General features: G+C 44.4%; 1 long non-coding RNA gene across 2 annotated transcripts; it reads right to left on the reverse strand.

Moving 5' to 3' along the window:
* Nucleotides 1-3750: 3750 nt before the first annotated feature.
* LOC139356223 (uncharacterized) lies at nt 3751-25252 on the reverse strand. Of its 2 annotated transcripts, none has more exons than XR_011607740.1 (3): nt 25116-25252; nt 16043-16151; nt 3751-4071 (listed from the first exon to the last, which is right to left on the reverse strand). It is a non-coding gene; the product is annotated as an uncharacterized lncRNA (long non-coding RNA). The 2 variants fall into 2 exon arrangements; XR_011607739.1 differs by lacking the exon at nt 25116-25252 and adding an exon at nt 19761-22672.
* Nucleotides 25253-26059: the final 807 nt, after the last annotated feature.

Genomic DNA, 26059 nt, shown 5'->3' on the forward strand with positions numbered 1-26059 from the left:
AGGATAAAATCCTAACTTCCATAATTGCCGGATTAGTATGGCCGGGCGTGGTGGCTCACGCCTGTAATCCCAGCACTTTGGGAGGCCAAGGTAGGGGGATTGCTTGAGCTCAGGAGTTCAAGACCAGCCTGGGCAACATGGCAAGACCCTGTCTCTACTAAAAATACACAAAATTAGCCAGATAATCCTCCCACCTCAGCCTCCAGCTACTCAAAAGGCTGAGGTGGGAAGATCACTTGAGCCTAGGTTGCAGTGAGCTGAGATCATGTCACTATACTCCAGCCTGAGTGACAGAGTGACACCCTGTCTCAAAACAAACAAACAAAAATGTAATTCCCAGCTTGCAGACACAGTCTATTCACATTTACACCGACCAACCCTTTGTAATGTTTCACTTGCGTTCCCTATTGCTCCTCCTTCCTACGCCCTCATGCTCCCTTTAAAACACAGGCACCTTGTGTAAATTAGAATGAAGTTCAGCTGTTTCCACTACTGTCAATAGTTACTGAATAACATCAGTTGTCACCACTTCAATTAAAGTCCAGCTTTGTTTATCTTTGACGGCCTGGATTAAATTTATAGGCGGCCATTATTTTGGACTGAGCTCCTACACTAAGCCCCAACAGACCAAACCAAAATGGAATCACTGATGCTAAAGTGCCAGACAATCAAACTGAAACTTTTTTTTTTTTTTTTTGAGACGGAGTTTCGCTCTTGTTGCCCAGGCTGGAGTGCAATGCCGCAATCTCGGCTCACGGCAACCTCTGCCTCCCGGGTTCAAGTGATTCTGCCTCAGCCTCCCAAGTAGCTGGGATTACAGGCATAAACCATCACACCTGGCCAATTTTGTATTTTTAGTAGAGATGGGGTTTCTCCATGTTAGCCAGGCTGGTCTCAAACTCCCAACCTCAGGTGATCCGCCCGCCTCGGCCTCCCAAAGTGCTAGGATTAGAGGCGTCAGCCACTCCACCCAGCCTAAACTTTTTTTTTATTTTGCGACAGAATCTCACTCTGTCACCCTGGCTGGAGTGCAGTGGCACAATCTCAACTTACTGCGGCCTCTGTCTCCTGGATTCAAGCAATTATCCTGCCTCAGCCTCCCGAGTAGCTGGGACTACAGGTGCGCACCACCACACCCGGCTAATTTTTCATATTTTTAGTAGAGATGGAGTTTTACCTTGTTGCCCAGGCTGGTCACGAACTCCTGAGCTCTGACAATCTGCCCACCTTAGCCTCTCAAAGTGCTAGGATTACAGGCGTGAGCCACCACGCCCAGCGTCCAACTGAAACTTTAAGGAAGCAGGAAAACCCCAAGTAGACCATTTTTCCTAAAAACAGGTGATTGCAGCAACCAATCAGAAGGAGCCCAGTCAGGCCAGGCACAGTTGATCACACCTGTAATCCCAACGCTTTGGGAGGCCAAGGCGAGCAGATCACTTGAGGTCAGGAGTTCGAGACCAGCCTGACCAACATGGTGAAACGCTGTCTCTACTAAAAATACAAAAGTTAGCCGGGCATGGTTGTGGGTGCCTGTAATCCCAACTACTCAGGAGGCTGAGGCAGGAGAATCACTTGAACCCAGAAGGTTCAGTGCAATGAGCCAAGATCGCATCATTGCACTCCAGCCTGGGCAATAGAGCGAGAGTCCATCTCAAGAAAAAAAAAAAAAAAGAGACCCAGTCAACCTGAACAGGTATCATTAAGGAAGTCCCCTTTGCTTTAACCCGTATAAGTAACCTGATGTTAACCAATCTTTTTGTGTTATTCTGTTTTCTTACTCCTGCTTTAGCTACTTTAGAAAACCAACTACTCTACCATACCCACTGGAGCACTTCGTCTGTTCTTTAGAAGAGATGCTGCCCAATTCGTGAGCCACTAACAAAAGCTAATTAGATCTTTAAACTAAATTTGTTGAAATAATGCTTTCTCATAGCCTCATAGTATGGACTCAGTATGAATGGGTTCTATATGGAATCTAAATTCAGATACTTAATTTCTGTGCAGTCTGTACACCAACTTAGCAGTATGATTGATGGTTGCTAGTTCTTTGAAACTGTAGTAGTTTGCCTGGTGTCCTAGCAGTATGTGGTTCAAGAATGCAAATTCTATCTTAAGACTTAGCCCTTCTGTATTGTCACTCCATAAATCATTTTGTAAATTAAAAAAAAAAAATTTGTAAAGACAGGGTCTCACTCTGTCACCTAGGCTGGAGTGGTAATGAATGTGATCATGGCTTTCTGTAGCATTGACCTCCCAGGCTCAAGTGATCCTACCACCTCAACCTCCCAAGTAGGAAGGACTATAGGCTCACACCACCACACCGGGCTAAATTTTTCTTTTTCTTTTTTTTTTTTTTTTTTTTTTTGGTAGAGGCAAGGTCTCGCTATGTTGCCCAGGCTGATCTCAAACTTCTGGGCTCAAGCCATCCTTCTGCCTCAGCCCCCCAAAGTGCTGAGATTACAGGTGTGAGCCATTGCACCTGGCCTATATCATTTAATGTGGGGACTCTCTTTGTCCTTAGATGACCATTTTTAAACTTATGTGACCATAAATGACCATGAATGACCATTCACAACAACAAAAATTCATTCTTGAGATAGAATACGTAAATGGATTCTTCATTTTTAAAAAAATTAGAACTCATATTTGAAATTTTAATAGAAAGCTGTAGGCCGGGCGCAGTGGGTCACGCCTGTAATCCCAGCACTTTGGGAAGCTGAGGTGGGCAGATCACTTGAGGTTGGGAGTTCAAGACCAGCCTGACAAACGTAGTGAAACCTCTTCTCTACTAAAAATACTAAAAATACAAAAAATTAGCCAGGCATGGTGGCGAATGCCTGTGATCCCAGCTACTCGGGAGGCTGAGATGGGAGAATCGCTTGAACTGAGGAGGTGGAGGTTGCAGTGAGTTGAGATTGTGCCACTGCACTCCAGCCTGGGAGACACAGCAAGACTTCATCTTAAAAAAAAAAAGAAAAAGAAAGAAAACAAACTATAGGCTGGGTGCAGTGGCTCATGTCTGTAATCCCAGCACTTTGGGAGGCCGAAGTGGGCAGATCACCTGAGGTCAGGAGTTCGAGACCAGCCTGGCCAACATGGTGAAACCCTGTCTCTACTAAAAATACAAAAATCAGCCAGGCATGGTGGCACATGCCTGTAATCTCAGCTATTCCAGAGGCTGAGAGAGGAGAATCACTTGAACCCAGAGATGGAGTCTACAGTGAGCCGAGATCACACCACTGCACTCCAGCCTGGGCAACAAACAGAGCGAGACGAAAGGAAGAAAGAAAGAAAGAGAGAGAGGGAAGGAAGGAAGGAGGGAAGGAGGGAAGGAAGGAAGGAAGGAAGGAAGGAAGGAAGGAAGGAAGGAAGGAAGGAAGGAAGGAAAGAGGGAAGGAAGGAAGGAAACCAAACTATAGATTTTAAAACATTTTGTCAGCTAAAATATATGCAAATTTTAAAACAAGACACATATCACTGACTAAAGATTCAATAGGCCAAAGGCTATTTTGGCCTGCCACCTTTTTTGTCAAACTATGGCCTGCCACCTTTTTTGTCAATGAAGTTTTTTGGACCACAGTTATGCCCATTCTTTTACATATGTATGCTTTCATGCTATAATGGCAGAGCTGAGTAGTTATGATACAGATACTATGATTTGCGTAGGGGTGAAAAAGGTGTGATACCTTTTGTTCCCATCATAAGGGTCAGGGCAGACACTTCTATAACAAAAGACAGGTTAACAAGAGAAAAGTGTAACAGGTTTATTTAATCATGGTTTTACATGACATGGGAACCTTCAAAATGAAGACCTAGAGATATAGAAAAAACTGTCCATTTTTATGCTTAGATGCAACGAAGAGTGGTCAGTCATGTACAACTGTGGCAAAGGGTGTGATCTAATGCACTAGACCGAGAAGAGGAAGATGAGCAAGACCCGTTTGCTCAGGTTCTTCTTGGCATCCCTGTTGTAGCATTTCTTCCTCTCAGGTATAGAACAGGATCCTGGAATGGGGGTCTTATGACCTACAGTCAAGCCAGATAGGTCAGGGAATTTCTTTATGACCATCTCTAGACAGAAAGGTGGGGAGAGGTTAGAATAATATTTTTAGGCCTTATAACCCACCGTGGAGAAGAAGGATTCTAGTTTCTATGGGTTGCCCTGGGGGACAAAGCGGAGAAGAGACAGAAGGGCAGGAGGTCAGAGAGAGCTGCTTCTGAGGCTTTCGCTTTGGGGTAGCATTTCCTGAGTCTCAACATCCGGAAAGCCTAAATATTTGCCACCTAGTGTTTTACAGAAGTTTTCCAGCCCCATCAATAGACAATCCACCACAGAGATGCCAATTGCTAAGTGCTGCTTTTCCAGCGAAGCGTCAGACAGCTCATGTTCATCATGGGCTGACCTTTCCTGCCACTTCCAGGCATATTCTTTGGGATTAAATTAGGTAGTGTCACAGTACCTGGCACATAGCTGTTTACTGAGCTTTATGTTTACGAGGTTATTATTGTCAGATATGGCACACTGACTTTTAAAAACAAATTATTGGCCGGGCGCGGTGGCTCAAGCCTGTAATCCCAGCACTTTGGGAGGCCGAGACGGGCGGATCACGAGGTCAGGAGATCGAGACCATCCTGGCTGACACTGTGAAACCCCGTCTCTACTAAAAACTACAAAAAACTAGCCGGGCGAGGTGGCGGGCGCCTGTAGTCCCAGCTACTCCGTCTCAAAAAAAAAAAAAAAAAAAAAAAAAAAAACAAATAAAAACAAATTATTACAAAATAAGAGTAACCTGAAAATACTTTATATATATATATCGTGTGTGTGTGTGTGTGTACACATCTGCATCTATTTCTATGGGCATAACAAAAGGTGAAATTGCAAGGTCATAGGATATATGTGTATGTTTAACTTTATTAGACACCACTAAACAATTTTCCTAAGTGACTATGCCAATTTACACTCTCACAGCAGGGTACGAGAGTTTCAGCTGTTTACCATCGTTTGGTATTGTTGGTATTTTTATTTTTATTTATTTATTTATTTTTTATTTTTTTTGAGACACAGTCTCATTCTGTCCCCCAGGCTGGAGTGCAGTGGCACGATCTCAGCTCACTGCAAGCTCCGCCTCCCGCGTTCACGCCACTCTCCTGCCTCAGCCTCCCAAGTAGCTGGGACTACAGGCAATCGCCACCACGCCCAGCTACTTTTTTATATTTTCAGCAGAGACGGGGTTTCACTGTGTTAGCCAGGATGGTCTCGATCTCCTGACCTCATGTTCCACCCATCTCGGCCTCCCAAAGTGCTGGGATTACAGGCATGAGCCACCGCGCCCGGCCAGCATTTTTATTTTTTATTTTCTTTATTTTTTCGAGGCAAGCATGGTTGTAGAGGGAGACAATATTAATCAGCTTAACAACCCACAACTCTTGGACCAACTGTTAGTCTTTTAAATTTTGGCCATTCTCATGGATGTAGTAGGTATATACACTGTGGTCTTAAATAGCATTTCTTTGCATACTAATGAGCTTAAGAAACTTTTCATGTTGACTTTTCAATGTTGCCTTTTGTAAAGTCTTTCACCTATTTTTTTTTTTTTTTTTTGAGACAGGGTCTCATTCTGTCACCCAGGCTAGAGTGCAGTGGTGCAGTCATAGCTTACTGCAGCCTCAAAATCCTGGACTAAAACAATCCTCCCACCTCAGCCTTCCAAGTCGCTAGGACGACAGGTGTGTGCCATCATGCCCAGCTGATTTTATTTTATTTTATTTTTTGAGATGGAGTTTCGCTTTTATTGCCCAGGCTGGAGTGCAATGGCGCGATCTCAGCTCACTGCAACCTCTGCCTCCCGGGTTCAAGCGATTCTCCTGCCTCAGCCTCTCAAGTACCTGGGATTACAGGCATGGCCACCACACCCAGCGAGCTTTGTATTTTTAGTAGAGATGGGGGTTTCTCCATGTTGGTCAGGCTGGTCTCGAACTCCTGACCTCAGGTGATCCGTTCACCTTGGCCTCCCAAAGTGCTGGGATCACAGGCATAAGCCACTGCGCCCGGCCTCTTTTCTGTTCTCTTTTCTTTTCTTTGAGACAAAGTCTCGCTCTGCCGCGCAGGCTGGAGTGCAGTGGCAAAATCTCAGCTCACTGCAACCTCCGCCTCCCAGGTTCAAGCCATTCTCCTGCCTCAGCCTCCTGAGGCAATCTCTGTAGGTAAATTATATAATCTTCCAAAGGCCCTTTTACAACTTGCAGAGAGGAAATCAAGGAGTTGCTAGCAATATAAGAAAAGTTAACACCTTGTCGACTTTTTGTATTTTCTTTTTTTTTTTTGAGACGGAGTCTAGCTCTGTTGCCCAAGCTGGAGTGCAGTGGCCGGATCTCAGCTCACTGCAAGCCCCGCCTCCCGGGTTCACGCCATTCTCCTGCCTCAGCCTCCCGAGTAGCTGGGAGTACAGGCGCCCGCCACCTCGCCCGGCTAATTTTTTTTGTATTTTAGTAGAGATGGGGTTTCACCGTGTTAGCCAGGATGGTCTCGATCTCCTGAACTCATGATCCGCCCGTCTCGGCCTCCCAAAGTGCTGGGATTACAGGCTTGAGCCACCGCGCCCGGCCAACTTTTTGTATTTTCAATAGAGATGGGATTTCACCATGTTGGTCAGGCTGGCCTTGAACTCCTGACCTCAGATGATCCGCCTGCCTCAGCCCCCCAAAGTACTGGGACTACAGGCGTGAGCCACTGCATCCAACCATGCCCAGCTGATTTTTAAATTTTTTTTAGAGACAGGGTTCTTGCTATGTTGCCCAGTCTAATTTTGAACTCCTGGCCCCAAGTGATCTTGCTTGGCCTCCCAAAACACTGGGATTACAGGCATGAGGCACCATGCCTGGCCTGTCAGCCATTTTTTAATTGTGTCATCAATCCTTAGTGCTTTGTAGGAGTCCTATATATTTTGGGTCTGAGCTCTTCTGTTACTTTTATTATTATCACCCTTTGGCTTGTCTTTTCACTCTTAGCGGTATAAATATATACCGTACATCTTTTCTAGTTTGTTTTCAGTGAGTGGTTTCGGCACCATGCAGTCAACCACTGCCAAAGCAGAACTTGGTCTCCTATTTTAATGACTAAATTTTATTCCAGGCCGGGCTTGGTGGCTCACGCCTGTACTCACAGCACTTTGGGAGGCCGAGGCAGCGGATCACCTGAGGTCAGTAGTTCGAGACCAGCCTCACCACCATGGTGAAACTCCATTTCTACTTTTAAAAATAAAAAAATTTAGCCAGGCATGATGGCCGGCTCCTGTGATCCCAGCTACTCAGGAGGCTGAGGCAGGAGAATCACTTGAACCGGGAGGCAAAAGGTTACAGTGAGCTGAGATCGCACCACTGCATTCCAGCCTGGGCGACAGAGGGAGACATCGTCCTAAAAACAAAAAAGTGTATTCCAGTAATGCGTGCATCATGATGAAGACCCACCCATCATCAGCAGGAATTAGTTTGAGAAGCTTTTTAAAAAGATAATGAGCTGAGAAAGAATCAGATCCCGGCAAGGTAAGTTTTAATAAATGAAAAGACAGAGGGAAAAGCAAGATCTGGGTGGGTACCTGAGGCCCTCCAGGGCCCTGTACTCTCAGGCAACTATTGGCATTCATGAGAAGAACCAGAATTAAACAAGGATATATGCAAGAAAGCAGCCAGTAAACACATACGATACCAAAATCAGGAGGAAACCACTTGACAGTTTGGCCCAGGGACAAGTCTGATGGTGTGTGTATTTGCATGTCTCTTTGCTCAGCACATTTCTGCCTCATCATAGGGAGAGTTGCACAGGAAGCAATTTGGATTTGGATTTAGATTTCTCATATTGCTAGCAACTTCTCGATTTCCTCTCTGCAAGTTGTAAAGGGCCTTGGGAAGATTATATAATTTACCTACAGATATTGCTCTTTTTACTTTATGGCAGTCTTATAGAAGGAATGATTGTTCCAGTATTCATAACTGATTCACAGTTTCTTCTAACTTACTGGTTTTTAGCCCTAATTGCATATGAAAGTTGGCTACAGATCTTTTTTTCCTGCCTCCTATCTCCCAGCTACAGATTATATATATATATGTATACTAACTGAGTTGGTGGGGGTGGGGTGGAGAGGACTGGATATTGGATTGTTTGCAAGTCCTCCTCTTGATCCTCATATGTGGTTAAGGCCAGAGAACCACTGCTGACATTGCAAAGATAAGGTTGTCCACGAGATGGAGATAAAGCCCTTCTCAGTGAAAAATGCTCCACACACTCAAAACCCATTCTCTGACTTTATGTCTACACCAACTCCAATTTATGGTTTCTTCTTTTAAATTTTTTTTTTTTTTTTTTTTTTTTTTTTTGAGGCAGAGTCTTATTCTGTCACCCAGGCTGGAGTGCAATGGCTTGGTCTCGGCTCACTACAACCTCCTCCTCCCGGGTTCAAGCAATTTTCCTGCCTCAGACTCCCAAGGAGCTGGGACTACAGGCATGTGCCACCACACCCAGATAATTTTTGTATTTTTAGTAAAGATGGGTTTTCACTATGTTGGCCAGGCTGGTCTCGAACTCCTGATCTCATAGTCCACCCGCCTCGGTCTCCCAAAGTGCTGGGATTACAGGCGTGAGCCACCGTGCCCAGCCCTTATTTATTTATTTTTTTTTAGAGACAAGATCTTGTTCTGTCACCCGGGATGGAGTGCAGTGGGGTTCCATCATAGCTCACTGCAGCCTGGAACTCCTGGGCTCAAGTGATCCTCCAGGCTCAGCTTCTCGAGTAGCTGGGACTACAGGTGCTCACCGCCTTGCCTAATTTTTTATTTTTTGTAGAGGCAAGGTCTCACTATGTTGCCCAGGCTGGTTTTGAACTCCTGTCCTCAAGCCATCCTCCCATCCTGGCCTCCCAAATTGCTGGGATTACAGGCACGAGCCATGGAACCTGGCTGACTCCAATTGATGTAATGTGCCAAGTGGGGACAAACGTGGGAAGGTAGGTAACATTACCTTTGGTACCGCTGCTTGCCAGTCAAAGAAATTTTTGCCACCACAGAGGAAAAGACCAGGAACTAACTTTAAAAATGATAGCCAGGGATGGATATGGTGGCTCATGCCTGAAATCCCAGCACTTTGGGAGACTGAAACAGAAGGATCACTTGAGCCCAGGAGTTGAAGACCAGCCTGGACAACATAGGCAGACCTCATTTCTACAAAAAGTAAAAGTAAAAACATTAGCCAGGCAAAGTGGCTCTTACCTGTAGTCCCAGCTACTCTGGAGGCTGAGGTGGGAGGATCATTTGAGCCCAGGAGGTGAAGCCTGCAGTGAGCCATGATCATGTCACTGCACTCCAGCCTGGGCAACAGACAGACTGAGATCCTGTTTCTAAATAAATAAATTAATTAAATAAATTAAATAATAAAGTAAAATAAAAATGACAGCTAGGTGTGGTGGCTCATGCCTGTAATACCAGCAACTCAAGAGGCTGAGGCAGGAAGACTGCTTGAGCTCAGGAATTGGAGGTTGCCGTGAGCTATGATCGTGCCTCTGTACTCCAGACTGGACAACAGAGCAATACCCCATCTCATTAAAAAAAAAAAAAAAGAAAAAGAAAGAAAAAATGACACATGGTTAAAAATATTTCTTATTTGGCCAGGCGTGGTGGCTCACGCCTGTAATCCTAGCACTTTGGGAGGCCGAGGTGGGTAGATCACTTGAGGTCAGGAGTTCGAAACCAGCTTGGCCATCATTGTGAAACCCTGTCTCTATTAAAAATACAAAAATTAACTAGGCGTGGTGGTGCATGCCTGTAATCCCAGCTACTCAGGAGGCTGAGGCAGGAGAATCGCTTGAATCCGGGAGGCAGAGGTTGCAGTGAGCCAAGATTGTGCCACCACACTCCAGCCTGGGTGACCGAGCGAGACTCCATCTCAAAAAAAAAAAAAAAAAAAAAAAAAAAATCTCTTATTCACCCAGTTACCTGAATTAGCATCTAGAAATATTTTCAATCATTTTCCTAGTTCACTTTGATAAAATAGACCATATAAACTGACACCAAAACTGAAAATGAGAAAGGAGTGTAATATTGTTCATATTTTATGGAGTGGAAATTTTTGAAATGAGATCATTCTGTAAATTATGTAGATAGAAATCAACATCTGCACAAGTAAATTAGTGTAAGATGTGTTGCTCACAGGATCTTAGGAAATATGCAGATGCAATAATGTGGTTTCGATTTTTTTCTTAAGTCTGAAGTACTTGATTGGCACCTCCCAATCATTTCTCCCATCTCACTTGTCTAGCTCTGTCATAGAAGCTGTAAAAGCTACAAACTCCATCTCTCTGTTCCCTTGTAGGGAGAGATGGTCAATGAGATGTAAGTGGAATCACTAAGGAGGGTTTCCCTTCCTGAATAAAATGACAACACCTCAGTACAAGAAATGTCTTTTTCCCTTGTCCCTCCACCCCCGACCTCTTACTACCATCTTCCTGGGGACATGAAACTTAGAAGTGGAGCAGCCACCACTGTCCATGAGATGACAAGTGTGAGGACAAAAGCCAGTGTAACTAACAAGGGCAGAATGGACAGGTGAGAGCAGCCCGGGTCCCTCCTTGACGGCGACTATGGGCAGCTCCTATGCGGATGAGCCTCCCGAGTAGCTGGGACTACAGGGGACTGCCTATCCCTGCACTTGCTATCAAGGGAAAAGCCACTGTTGATCAGGCTTCCTGTTGTTCTCCGATGTTGTTAGGGCAGGAACACTTGGCAGATTTCCTGGTATTTACAGTTAGGCACTTAATAAATGGAGTAATTTATCCCTTACTGACCATCACTGAGAAGTTACTATATTGACATATAGACCATAAATATTTATTTATTTTTATTTTTGCAGGACATCAGAGTTTTATTAATACTCAAATTAGTCTCCTATAAATATATTTATAATGTTGATTTTAGACATTATCCTTTCTAAAGAGACCCTGTGGGCTTTAGACAAAGCTAAGACTTGAGAAGCTCAAGTTCCTTTTTTGTTGTTGTTATTATTTCCGAAAAGCATGTATTAAGTGCCTAATTGTAAATACCAAGAAATCTGCCAAGTGTTCCTGCCCTAACAACATTTTCTGAGCCAAAATGCACAGTTTGGGTTGGGCACAGTGGCTCACACTTGTAATTCCAGCACTTTGAGAGGCCAAGGTGGGAAGCCAGGAGTTCAAAACCAGCCTGGGCAACATAGTGAGACCCTGACTCTATATAAAACAAAGAAAAAGAAAACAAAATGCCTAGCTTGACATATCAAATGAATATTTTCAACAGAACTGTGCTAGATAATCCAGACCGTCATGGCTCTGCCTGACACAGCCTATGATTTCTTCAGGGTAAGCACCAGCTCAGGACACGTAGATCACTGCTATGGCCGAACACACAGACAATGACGCAGAAACAATAAACCAAATAGCAACAGACAACAAGGTGTTCGCATCAAGACAAGCCTAATTTGGGCAAGGCATGGTGGTTCACACCTATAATCCCAGCACTTTGGAAGGCTGAGGTAGTCAGATGGTTTGAGCCCAGAAGGTCAAGACCAGCCTGGGCAACATAGCAAGGCCCTGTCTGTACAAAAAATATAAAAATTAGCCAGGCATGGTGGCGCATGTCTGTTGTCCCAGCTACTTGAGAGGCTGAAATGGGAGGACTGAGTCTGGGAAGTCAAGGCTGCAGTGAGCCATGATCTTGCCACAGCACTGGGAGACAGAGTGAGACCCGGTTTCAAAAATAAATAAATGGGCCGGGCGTGGTGGCTCACGTCTATAATCCCAGCACTTTGGGAGGCCGAGGAGGGCAGATTATGAGGTCAGGCATTCCAGACCAGCCTGGCCAACAAGGTAAAACCCTATCTCTACTAAAAATACAAAAATTAGCCAGGTGTGGTGGTGCATGTCTGTAATCCCAGCTACTCAGGAGGCTGAGGCAGGAGAATCGCTTGAACCTGGGAGGTGGCGGTTGCAGTGAGCTGAGATCGTGCCACTGCACTCCAGCCTGGGTGACAGAGAGAAACTTCATCTCAAAAGAGAAAGAAAGATGAAAGAAAAAGAGAAAGGAAAGAAAAAAGGAAGGAAGGAAGGAAGGAAGGAAGGAAGGAAGGAAGGAAGGAAGGAAGGAAGGAAGGGAGGGAGGGAGGGAGGGAGGGAGGGAGGGAGGGAGGGAGGAAGGAAGGAAGGAAGGAAGGAAGGAAGGAAGGGGGGGAAGGGGAAGGGGAAGGGGAAGTGGAGGAAGAAAGGAAAAAGCGGGAAGAAAGGAAAAATAGGAAAGAAAGGAAAGAGACCTAAGTTGATTTTAAGAGTAAACAACAAGGCATCTAATTGGAAGAAGAACTGGGAATGAGTAAGAGTTCCACATTTTGATTCAGCAGAATGGTAATTTGCTATTCAGAGGTCAGAATATTCAGGATAGTTGCTATTCTGTGGTCTGCAGCAAAAGGATTTAATGGAAGAGGATTTCCGTGAATTCACTGGCTGTTTAAGGAACTGGAGAAAACTGAGTTGGCAAATGGGGAAAAGATATTATAGGCACATGATGTCACCTTGGAAAAGGTCATGAAGGCAAAGGCAGGCCCTCCCTGGAGCACAACATAGGAATGTGTCCCCTGGGGCTGTGTCATATGCCATCCCCGTGAGCAGCGCAGGGGAAGGTGACAGTGCACTTGGATAAGGCAGAGGTGATTGACTAAGAAGTGGGAGGAAGTAAATGACATTAAATGTTGAACTTCATTGGGGTCTGCTCCTACACACTTCTTTCCTGCTTTTATTTTATGACATGCTGTTAACTCTCAACTTTCTTTTTTTTTTTTGAGATGGAGTTTTGCTCTTGTTGCCGAGGCTGGAGTGCAATGACACAATCTTGGCTCACCCCGCAACCTCCGCCTCCAGGGTTCAAGCTATTCTCCTGCCTCAGCCTCCCGAGTAGGTGGGATTATAGGCATGCACCACCACGCCTGCTAATTTTGTATTTTTAGTAGAGATGTGGTTTCTCCATGTTGGTCAGCCTGGTCTCAAACTCCTGACCTCAGGTGATCGCCCACCTCAGCCTCCCGAAGTGCTGGAATTACAGGCGTGAGCCACCGCGCCCGACCTTAACTCTCAACTTTCTATCTCCAAACCTAATCTCTCCCTGAATCTCAAACTCATTTCCAGCTGCCTCCTGGCCATCTCCACCTGGACTTTTGCATAGTCATTTCAAACTCACCATGTCCAAATAGGAACTTCCTTTTTTTTTTTTTTCCTGAGACAGAGTCTTCGCGCTGTCACCCAGGCTGGAGTACAGTGGCTCAATCTCAGCTCACTGCAAACTCTGCCTCCTGGGTTCAAGCGATTCTCATGCCTCAGCCTCCCGAGTAGCTGGGATTACAGGAGCACGCCACCATGCCCAGCTAATTTTTGTATTTTTAGTAGAGACGGGGTTTCACCATGTTAGTCAGGCTGGTCTTGAACTCCTGACCTCATGATCTGCCAGCCTCAGCCTCTCAAAGTGCTGGGATTACAGGCGTGAGCCACTGCGCCTGGCTCCAAAAAGGAACTTCTTAAAGTGTCTTTTCTTTCTGTATGTTCCTTTTCTCAGTCCATTTTTAATTTCTTTTTCCCCAATGTATTGAGGTATAATTGACACAGTCTATATTTGTTGACAACTATTTATCAAGTGCCTACTCTGTGCCACTCACTGTGCTAGGGCTGGGATAGAAGGATGAGCAAGACCACACATGGTTCCACCCCACTGCCTTTTCACTCTAGAGAAGCAGACTGCCACCAAACAAATAAGCCCGGCCCAGCATGGTGGTTCAGGCCTGCACTTTGGGAGGCCAAGGTGAGAGGATTGCTTGAGCCTGGGAGTTTGAGACCAGCCTGGGCGACATAGTGAGACCCTGTTCCTACAAAAAATAAAAAATTACCTGGGTGTGGTGCTCGTGCCTGTAGCCCCAGCTATTTGGGAGGCTGACATGGGAGGATTGCTAGAAGCCAGGAAGTTGAGGCTACAGTAAGCTGCGAAGGTGCCACTGCACTCCAGCCTGGGTGACAGAGCAACACCCTGTCTCAAAACAAATGAACAAAAAAACCCACAATTACATATTTCCATCTATGATGATAAAGGAATGGAAGTGAGTGCCATCCGAGAGCGCAAAAGGGGAACTTGAGATTTAACTAAGTAGAATTTTACCCACCTCAGCACCTATGGTAGAAAACTGGATGTCATTCTTTCCTTTCCCTCTCTTACGGTACACATAAAACCAATCACCTCATCTTGCCTATTTAACCCCCTAAGTATTTCTCAAGCCCGCTTCCTATTTCCCTTCTTCATTATTCTAGCTGAGACTGTCACCCTCTTCTACTTGGACCATGCATTACTTTTTGATGCCAGGCTTTGTACGCTTTCGCCTTCTGCTTCACTCTACCACCCCACCATGGCTTTTCATACTGCCTCCAGACAACTTTATTCAAGACCTATATCTGACCATGTGGCTTTCCTGCCTAAAGCCTTTCCCATTTTGTGTTAAAAAGTCAACCTCACTTTTAAATAAATTAATACATTTTATGGGGGAGGAGTATAGTTTTAGGTTTACAGAAAAATTGAACAGAATGTGTACAGAGAGTTTCAGAATACCCACCCCCAGCTTTTTTTTTTTTTTTTTTTGAGACTGGGTCTTGCCAGGTGAGCCAGGCTGGAGTGCAGTGGAGCTATCTTGGCTCACTGCGACCTCCACCTCCCAGGTTCAAGTGATTCTCCTGTCTCAGTCTCCCAAAGTGCTAGGATTACAGGTGCCCGCCAGCATGCCTGGCTAATTTTTGTATTTTTAGTAGAGATGGGGTTTCACTGTATTGGCCAGGCTGGTCTCGAACTCCTGCCCTCAAGTGATCAGCCTGCCTCGGCCTCCCAAAGTGCTGGGATTACAGGCGTGAGGCACCTGGCAATATCCCCTATTATTAATATCTCGCATTAGTGTGGCACATTTGTTACAATTGATAAATCAGTATTGATATATTATTGTTAACTAGACTTCATAGTTTACAGCTCACTCTTTGTGCCGTTTTTTTTTTTTCTATAATTTTACTTTTTTTTTTTTTTTTGAGACAGAGTTTTACTCTTGTCATCCAGGCTGGAGTGCAATGGCGCAATCTCGGCTCACTGCAACCTCTGCCTCCAGAGTTCAAGCAATTCTCCTGCCTCACCTTTGCAAGTAGCTGGGATTACAGGTGCCCACCACCATGCCCAGCTAATTTTTGTATTTTTAGTAGAGACGAGGGTTCACCATGTTGGCCAGACTGGTCTCGAACTCCTGACCTCAGGTAATCTGCCCATCTCAGCCTCTCAAAGTGCTGGGATTACAGGCGTGAACCACCACACCTGGTTAATTTTCCTCTTTTCAATGTCACCAATTTTGCAGTGATGTTTTTTCTTCTGCTTGTTTTAGAGATGGCATCTCACTATGTTGCCCAGGCTGGAGTGCAGTGGTGCAATCAAACTCCTGGGCTTAAGCCGTCCTTCCACCTCAGCCTCCTGAGTAGCTGGGACTACAGGTGTGCACCACCAGCCTGGCTAATTAAAAAAAACAAATTTTTTTTTTTTAAGACAGGGTCCCACCATGTTGCCCAGGCTGGTCTCGAACTCCTGAGCTCACTTGTTTGGATTTTGATTGGGATTGCATTGAGCCTATAGATCAAGTTGGGAAGAAATGACATCTTAACAGTATGAGTCATCCTGTCCATTAATATGAAATATCTCTTCGTTTATTAATATTTAGATCTTCTTGACTTCGTCATCACAGTTTTGTAGCTTTCCTCATGTGTATCTTTTATACATTTGGTATAATCTGTATAATCCAACCATATGTTGTCTATAATAGACTCACTTTGGATACAAAGACACAAGGAAGTTGAGAGCAAAATAATGGAAAAGATACTTCATACAAATAGTAACCAAAATAGAGATGAGGTGGCTATATTATTATCAGATAAAATAGATTATTGCCAAGCATGGTGGCACGTACCTGTAGTCCCAGCTACTCCGGAGGCTGAGGCAGAAGATCACTTAAGCCCAGGAGTTCGAGGTTGCAGTGCACTGCTCTCCAGTCTGGGCAACACTGTGAGATGCTGTCTCTAAAACAAACAAACAAACAAACATTATAAGTCAAAAAAAGGTTATGAGAGATAACAAAGGATATTACATTTTGATAAAACTAATTTTTTAAGAACATGTGACAATTGTAAACATACACACATCTAATAACTCCAAAATATATGAAGCAAAAGCTGACAGAATCAAAGACAGAAGTACAATAATGGAGGAATATATATATATATATATATATATATATATATATATATATATATATATATATATATATATATATTTTGAGATAGAGTTTCTCTCTTGTTGCCCAGGCTGGAGTGCAATGGAGTGATCTCAGCTCACTGCAACCTCTGCCTCCTGGGTTCAAGTGATTCTCCTGCCTCAGCCTCCCGATAGCTGGGATTACAGGCATGCTCAACCACGCCTGGCTACTTATGTATTTTTAGTAGAGACGGGGTTTCTCCCTGTTGGTCAGGCTGGTCTGCAACTCCCCACCTCAGGCGATCCACCCATCTCGGCCTCCCAAAGTGCTGGGATTACAGGCGTGAGCCACCACGCCTGGCCTGGAGGAATACATTAAAGGGACTTCTCTGGCCGGGCGCAGTGGCTCAAGCCTGTAATCCCAGCACTTTGGGAGGCCGAGACGGGCGGATCACGAGGTCAGGAGATCGAGACCATCCTGGCTAACATGGTGAAACCCCGTCTCTACTAAAAAAATACAAAAAAACTAGCCAGGCGAGGTGGCGGGCGCCTGTAGTCCCAGCTACTCAGGAGGCTGAGGCAGGAGAATGGCGTGAACCCGGGAGGTGGAGCTTGCAGTGAGCTGAGATCCGGCCACTGCACTCCAGCCTGGGCAACAGAGCGAGACTCCGTCCCAAAAAAAAAAAAAGGAGTTCTCCAATACAATAAAGAGAGTTCTACAATAATGGTTAGAGACTTCAATAACCCACATTCAATAATGAATAGAACAACCAGACAGAAGAGTAATTAGGAAAGAGAAGACTTGAAAAACCCTATATGCTAGTGAGACCCAACAGATGTATACAGCACATGTACTTAACAAGAGCAGAATACACACTCTTCTCAATGCAAATGGACATTCTCCAAGAGAGACCATATATTAGGCCACAAAACAAATTTTAATAAATTTTAAAAGATTGGGCCAGGTGGGGTGGCTCACATCTGTAATCCCAGCACTTTGGGAGGCCAAGGGAGGTTGAGCTCAGGAGTTTGAGGCTAACCAGGGCAACATAATGAGACCCCATCTCTTTTTATAAAATAAAATAAAAATATTTTATCATATTGTATTATATCATATCATGTTTTCCAATCACAATGAAATGAAACTAGAAATCAATAACAGAAAGAGGTCGGGCACGTTGGTTCACGCCTGTAATCCCAGGACTTTGGGAGGCCAAGGCGGATGGATCACCTGAGGTCAAGAGTCCGAGACCAGCCTGGCCAACATGGTGAAACCCTATCTCTACTAAAAATACAAAAATTAGCTGGGCGTGGTGGTGGGCGCCTATAATCCCAGCTATTTGGGAGGCTGAGGCAGGAGAATCACTTGAACCCAGGAGGCAGAGGTTGTAGTGAGCTGCGATCATGCCACTGCACTCCAGCCTGGGCGACACAGCGAGACTCCGTCTCGAAAACAAAAAAAAAAAAATCAAAGAAGGAAAACTGAAAAGCTAACAAATATGTACAATAACACACGCTGAAACAACCAACAGGTCAAAGAAGAAGTCACAAAGGAAATAAGGACAGATATATAAATAAATGGAGAATGGAACAGAATTGAGATCCCAGAAAGAAACCTTTCTATATATGATCAATTACTTTTTGACAAGGGTGCGAAGACCATTCAGTTTGGGACATACAATCTTTTCAACAAATGTTGATGGGTATCCAAATGCCAAGAATGAAGCTGGACCTTTACCTTATACCATATACAAAAATTAACTCAGAATGGACCAAAGACCCAAACTTAATAGCTAAAAGTATAAAACCCTTAAAAGAAAACAAAAGGGAAAATCTTTATGACATTAATTTGGCAATGAGAGCTTGGATATAACATTAAGAGTTCAGGCAACAAAAGAAAAAATAAATTGGACTTCAAACAAAAACCTTTAATTCAAGGCCAGGCGTGGTGGCTCAGGCCTGTAATCCCAACACTTTGGGAGGCTGAGGCGGGTGGATCACCTGAGGTCGGGAGTTCAAGACCAGCCTGACCAACATGGAGAAACACCATCTCTACTAAACATACAAAATTAGCTGGGCATGGGGGTGCATGCCTGTAATCCCAGCTCCTCGGGAGGCTGACGCAGGAGAATCGCTTGAACCCAGGAGACAGAGGTTGCAGTGAGCCGAGATCACGCCATTGCACTCCAGCCTGGGCAATAACAGTGAAAACTCTGTCTAAAAAATAAATTAATAAAAATAAATAAAAACCTTTAGTTCATCATAGGACACTATCAATCAAGACAGTGAACAGACAACTCACAGAATGGGAGAAAATACTTGCAAGCCATATATCTGATAAAGGATTAAAATCCAGAATATATAAAGAACACCATGCCGGGCACAGTGGCTCACACCTGTAATCCCAGCACTTTGGGAGGCTGAGGTGGGTAGATCGCTTGAGGTCAGGAGTTTGAGACCAGCCTGGCCAACATGGCAAAACCCCATCTCTACTAAAAATACAAAAATTAGCCGGGTGTGGTGGTGGGCGCCTGTAATCCCAGCTACTCAGGAGGCGGAGGCAGGAGAATCACTTGAACCCAGGAGGCGGAGGTTGCGGTGAGCCAAGATCGTGCCACTGCACTCCAGCCTGGGCAACAGAGAAAGACCTTGTCTCAAAAATAAATAAACAAAAATAATAAATATTCACTATAATGTGGAAAAATTGGAACCCTATGCATTGTTATTGGGAATATAAAATGTTGCAGCTACTCTGGAAAACAATTTGGCCATTTCTCATAAAATTAAACATAGCATCACCATATTATCCAGCCAATCCACTCTTAGGTCTATTCCTAAAAGAACTGAAAGCAGGGACTCAAACAGATCCTTGTACGACAATGTTCATAGTGGCATTATTGATAATGGCCAAGAGGTGAATACAACCCAAATGACCTTCAATGGATAAACCAATCAACAAAATGTGGAAATAACCAGAATGGAAACAATGGAATATTATTCAGCTATAAAAAGAAACGAAGTTCTGATACATGCCAAAACATGGATGAATCCTGAAAACATTGTGCGAAATGAAATAAGACACAAAAGGACAAATACTATATGATTCCACTCATATAAGATACCTAGAATAGGCATATTCATGGAGACAGAAAGTAGAATAGAAGTCAGCAGGGACCTGGAGGAAGGAGAATGAGAAGTTAGTGTTCAGTAAGTACAGAGTTTCTGTCTGGAATGATGAATTTCTGGAAATAGTGGTGATGGTTACCAAACATTGTGAATGTACTTAATGAAATACCACTGAATTATATTAATACACTTAAAAATGATTAAAATTATAAATTTTATGTTATGTATACCTCATCAGAATTTTTTTAACTTCCAATTATTTATTCCAAATTTATAGGAGAGCAATTGACTTTTGTATATTAACCTACCTGCAACCTTCTTATAATCACTTTTTGTTGGTTCTTTGGGATTTCTTTATATAAATAATTATGTCATCTGTGAACAAAGACAGTTTTATTTCCTCCTTCCCAATCTGGATGCCTTTTCTTTTCTCATCATATTGTATTAACTAGAACCTCCTGTGCAATGTTGAATAGGAGTAGTGAGAGGAAACATTCTTGTTCCTGATCCAAGGGAGAAAGCATATAGTTTCTCACCATTAATTATGATGTTGGTTGTAGGTTTTTTGCAAATATTCTTTATCAAGTTGAGGATGTTCCCCTCTTAATCAGTTTGCTGCGAGTTTTTATGGTGAATGGATGATTGATTTTGTGAAATACTTTTTCTGCATCTATTGAGCGAAATGCTTTTTCTGCATTGATATGATTTTTCTTTGTTAGTCTATTGATGTAATGGATTAAAGTGACTGGTTTTCCTGTCAAACCAGCCTTGCATACCTGGGATAAATCTCACTTGGTCATAACATGTAATTCTTTTTTTACATTGTTGAATTCTGTTTAAGTTCATATGTGCTGCTATAACAAAATACTTGAGACTGGGTAATTTAAAAGAACAGAAATGTGTTCACAGCTCTGGAGCTAGGTAGTACAAGATTAAGGCACTGGTAGGTTCAGTTTTCTGGTGAGCGCTACTCTCAGCTTCTAGGATGGCATCTCCTCATCCTTCAGAGGGGAAGAACACGGTGTCCTCACATGGCCAAAGGGGCAGAACGGAACAACACTGAAGGCTGCAAAACCCCCACCTCTTAATACTCTTGCATTGGACATTTCCACATGAATTTTGGACAGTAACATTCAAACCATAGCAGATTTCATGTGGTAATATGTTGTCGAGAATTTTTGTATCTCCAATATCAAAAGATACAAAAAAGATACATTTTGTACATGGTAGATATATTGGTCTGTAGTTTTCTCCTCCTGTAATATCTTCTGTTTCTGTATTAGAATAATGCTGGTTTCATAGAAATAAGGAAATATTCCCTCCGCTTCTATTTTCTGGAAGAGATTGTAGAGAAGTGGTATTAGTTCTTAGAATTCGCCAGTGAAAAGACTTGGGCTTGATGCTTTCTTTTTTGGAAGATTATTGATTCAATTTTAAAAGTAGATATAGGTCTATTAAAAGTACCTTTCTCTATTGGTGAGTTTTGGTAGATTATCTCTCTCAAGGAATTGGTCCATTTCATCTAAGTTACCAAATTTGTGGGCATAAATCTTTTTTTTTTTTTTTGAGACGGAGTCTCACTCTGTCACCAGACTGGAATGCAGTGGCTCAATCTTGGCTCACTGCAACCTCCACCTCCCAGGTTCAAGCGATTCTCCTGCCTCAGCCTCCAGGGTAGCTAGGACTACAGGTGCATGCCACCATGGCCAGCTGATTTTTGTATTTTTAGTAGAGATGGAGTTTCACCATGTTGGTCAGGATGGTCTCCATCTCCTGACCTCGTGATCCACCTGTCTTGGCCTCCCAAAGTGCTGGGATTACAGGCATGAGCCATCTCGCCCAGCCTTTTTTTTTTTTTTTTTTTTGAGATGGGGTCTAGCTCTGTTGCCCAGGCTGGCATGCAGTGGCACTATCTTGGCTCACTGTAACCTCCGCCTCCTGGGTTCAAGCCATTCTTGTGCCTCAGCCTCCCCAGTAGCTGAGATTACAGGCAACAGCCACCACACCCAGCTAATTTTTTATTTTTAGTAGAGACAGGCTTTCGCCATATTGGCCAGGCTGGTCTTGAACTCCTGACCTCAGGTGATCTGCCCACCTCGGCCTCCCAAAGTGCTGGGATTACAGGCGTGAGCCACCACGCCTGGCCGACTTTTTTCTTCTTACATGGCTATCATAGAACCTTTATTAGACTTTTAATGTCTGTGGGTTAGTAAACTCTTTTTTATTTCTTAGTAATTTGTGTTTTCTCTTTTTCTTGGCTAGCCAGTCCAGAAGTTTACCAATTTTATTTATTGCTTCAAAGATTTAGCTTTTGGTTTCAGCTTTTATGTTTTGATTTTCTCCATAATTTTCCTCTTTTTAATGTCATCCATTTTTTATCTATTTTTTTCTTCTGTTTGTTTTAGGTTTACGTAATTCTTATTTCTCTAGTTTCCTAAGGTGTAAGCTTAGATTTTTTATTTTACATCTTTATTCTTTTCTAATATATTCATTCAATACTATAAATTTTCCTCTAGCACTGCTTTTGCTGCATCCCATAAATTTTGATAAGCCACATTTTCATTTTCATTTAGTTCAAAATTTTTTTTTAATTTATCTTAAGACTTCTTTGACTCATGTGTTATTTGGAAGTATGTTGTCTAATGACCAAATGTGGGTTTGCTGCCACCCACAAGTTTTGATGAGTCATATTTTCATTTTCATTTAGTTCAAAATATTTCTTAACATTTCTCTTGAGACTTCTTTGGCCCATGTGTTATTTCAGAGTATGTTGTCTAATGACCAAATAATTGGTGGCTTTCCAGCTGTCTTTCTGTTACTGATTTCTAGTTTAATTCCATTGTGATGTGAATATACTTTGTAAGATTTTTACTCTTTCAAATGTGTTAGAAGTGTGTTTTATGCCCCAGAACATAGTCTGTCTTGGAGAATATTTCATCTGAGTTTGAGAAGAGTGTATACTTGCACTTGTTGGATGAAGCAGTCTATACATGTCAACAGGTTCAGCTGATTGATGATGCCCTTCAGCTCAGCTATGTCCTGAGTCCATCAATTACTATTAGATAGGTGTTGAGGTATCCAACTATAACAGTGGATCTGTTTTTTCTTGCAATTCTCTCCTTTGATGGATTCCATATTTTGAGGCTCTGTTGCTAGGTCCCCACATGTTAAAGACTGCTATGTCTTTCTGGAGAATTGACCCCTAGTCATTATGAAATGCCCCTCTTACTCCTGGAAGTTGCGCTTGGCCACTTCGGACTCGGCGTCTGAAGCCTCCTCATGCCGGCATGAAGGAGGTGGACGGCCCCTGGTTTTGTGAGGTTGGCTTACATGAGCTGCTGTTATCCACACAGCAGCAGCCAGGGACTAGTGATGAAGTACTAAGTGTCTGGTCAGAGCTCTGGGCCTTAACTGTCTCCATGTCGACTCCCGCGATCATTTTTGCCTTCCCTTAGTTTGTCGTCGAATCCACCTGGATGAAACCGTTTGCTTTTTCCTGCAAATGCTTCCCATTTTAGCAACGGCCGCTTGCAGTTTGGCCACAGAGTCTAAGCTCTTCCCGGGCAATTCGCATATGGTTTTTTCGTCGTGCAAAAGTCTCTCCTGGGGCTTCCACGGCTCCCGCAGCTCGGCCCAGCTCCGCCTGAGTCCCGGGATCTGGGGCTGAGCCCCCGGCGCGAAAACCTCCGGAGCCCAGGAGATGAGCGGTGGACGCTCGGGCCCGGAGCCCCTCGGCGCCCCGAGCTCGCGCCCCAGCCGCGGACGTTAAGGGTTTTGATCCGTTACCCAGCGGCTGTCGAAAAAGGAGCACGACTGAACTTCCACCGACAATCGTTTAAATACTGCAGGCGAAGGATGGGTTCTTATTGTGAGCACCTACTGAGCTCTATTTAATATTTGGGAGAGGGCCAGGGTAATTTTTGTTGTTTTGGGGGTTAGGTTTTTTAAAATTTTTTTTCTTTTTTCTGTACCAAAAAGTGACTAATTTCTCATTGTGAATCGTGTCCTCCCCCGTCTTTGCCTTCAGGCTCCTTCGGGCAAACCGGCAGCTGAGTCCAGCCTGTGAACTTGAACTTGCTGAAGAAGCTCCCGGAGGCCCCCTGCTGGCCGCCGCCTTTGCCAAAGGGAGAGGCTGGAGTCACCCTGTTGGGCCCCATTTCTGGGGCCGGCACCTGTTGGGCTGCCCGGCCGCGCGTACCTGGTCCCACCCGGGGCTCTACCCACTCCGCTGATGAAGCGGGTAGAAGGGAGGCCGCAGGGACACTCTGAGGGAGCTGTGCCGGGCGGGCACCTCCCAGCTGCTCACCGTGGGGTGCAGCACCGAGGCCTGGTTGGGCTGCAAGGAGACCAACTGGGATTCCCGGGCTGGTGGCTGGGGAGACGGGGTAGAGGTGAGAAGCAAGAGCCCAGGAGGCCTCAGGCCCCAGCGCTGTGGGGCTGCCGTTGTCGTTCTGGGTGGAGGTCCGGCCAAACTGGCTTTCGCCCCGAGTGAGGAATTCCTGCTCTTTTTGGTGTTGGTGGAGAGGTCACTGTTCACAGCAGGGGCGGGGTTCGTCCCCTCCAGGCTAGTAGGGAGCTGGCTGGCCCGTTTCTGTGTTGCTGCCCTTCCGCGCTGTCTCCTGATCCTGTTCAGGCTCTGGGTGGCTCCTCTGAGTCTTCTTAGGCCGTGAAAGATGGGAAAGGCAGGTTGCTGAAACCACCGCTGCTCTGGGCTGGCAGAGACCCTGAGCTGTACCTCCTGGGATGAAAGAGAACCCAGGAGCAGGCAGGTGACCACGCGTCCTCATAGTCCTCAGCAAGTCCTGGATCTCTTCCTGTCTGTAACCCGTGGATACCATGAACTTAGTTTGCAGGGGGTCCTCCCAGTGGGAGAGTGGCTGCATACAGCGCTTAAGTTCCTCACCTTCGTGACCCGCATTCATCCATGGATCCCTCACACTGTGCTCTGAAGGGCCTCTCGCTGCAATTGACAATGAGAAATTTCCTCAGCAAGTTTTCACTCTCCAGGGACATGGAGGAGGGAATGGAATACATCCTGCTCAGTACCTGCTCTCATAGCTCCTTGACGTTCTGTCCATCGAAAAATAAGGATCCGCTTCCCAGTATATACAGGATAACTCCCAGACTCCATGCATCCACCAGCTCATATCTGTGGCTCTAGAAGAATTCCAGGGCAGCCTAAGGGGACTGCCACAAAAGGTACCCAGCTTGCTGTGAAAGGTGAATTTATTCCTGAACCCAACCTCTGATGTTCATGTTAACATGGACAATACACTTCTGGTGACAGCTTGCACAGCAGACACTTTTGGTGGAATTTGCTTCAGGCCTCTTTCCTGCTCTGAGTAGGTATTCACAAACTTCTTGCTAGCATGCTTCGTGATGAGACAGAGATTCCTCACTATCAATCACAGCAAATCCTTCACTATATTGGGGTGATCCGAGCCTTAATGATTCCTACTTTGTGGATGGTGTCTAGAGGCTGGAGGAGATCTGCTGAGTCTCATCAATGAACTTCACAGCTGCTGCTTTCCCAGTCAGGATGTCCTGGACCAACCCCACCTTAGCCAGGTTGTCCTTGACGATGGTCTCAAGGATCCTAGCTGCCAGTAAGGGTCCCTTCTCAGCAGAGATGGCTGAGAGGCCCTGCAGCATGTGGGACTTACTGGTGGGCTTGGAGTCAAGGTGTCCCAGGTCGGCTTAAATTTGGGAAAAGCTGGTGAGAAGCTTGGTCCAAATCACCTGAAAAGAAAATCACATGCATAGTTCACCTGAACAACGGAGCTCTATAATGGAATTAAAGCACAACGCTGGACAAAAATCAAAGTAAGCAAAAGCAACAAACTGAAAAGGAAATGCTGAGTAAAAAAGAACTTAAAAATTTAGAAAAATAAAAGAAAAAAGAATAAGAAGAACCAGTAACCTCAGCCAAGCCAGGGACTTATATATGTACTTGGAATTCCAAAGCAGCGGTTCCTTATGAGGTCATAGGAAGAACTAAGCCTAGTAACAAGGCTGAGGATAATCTATGTGGCTTTCTCATGCTTTGGTCTCAAGAACTCTTTATTCTTAAAGAAAATATATTGAGGACCACAAAGAGGATTTTTTATTGATATGGGTTACAGTTATCAATATTTACCTTATTAGAAATTAAAACCTCTAGGATGCTTCAATGGCCTTTTTTAGTTTGAAAAGATAACAGGCTGGGTATGGTGGCTCACACCTGTAATTCCAGCACTTTGGGAGGCCGAGGTGGGCAGATCACCTGAGGTCGAGAGTTCGAGAAAAGCTATAAAAATATTTGGCTTTTAAAGAGCCTACAATATCTATACTTAAAATATTTCATTTTTTCTTTAAACTCTTAAGTGATTGGTCTCAAAATGATGCCACAACTTAGCTGGCATTATGATAGTGTACAAGTATGTTCTGTTGTGTAAGACACAATAAGGTTCATTATTACCATCTATGACACTGAGGGGAAGATAGCTTTCATCATCTTTTTTTCTTTTTTTTTCTTTTTTTTTTTTTGAGATGGAGTCTTGCTCTGTCACCCAGGCTGGAGTGCAGTGACCGGATCTCAGCTCACTGCAAGCTCTGCCTCCCGGGTTCA

This window comes from Macaca nemestrina, chromosome 9 (genome assembly GCF_043159975.1).
Source record: "Macaca nemestrina isolate mMacNem1 chromosome 9, mMacNem.hap1, whole genome shotgun sequence".
In the NCBI taxonomy this organism is placed as follows: domain Eukaryota; kingdom Metazoa; phylum Chordata; class Mammalia; order Primates; family Cercopithecidae; genus Macaca; species Macaca nemestrina.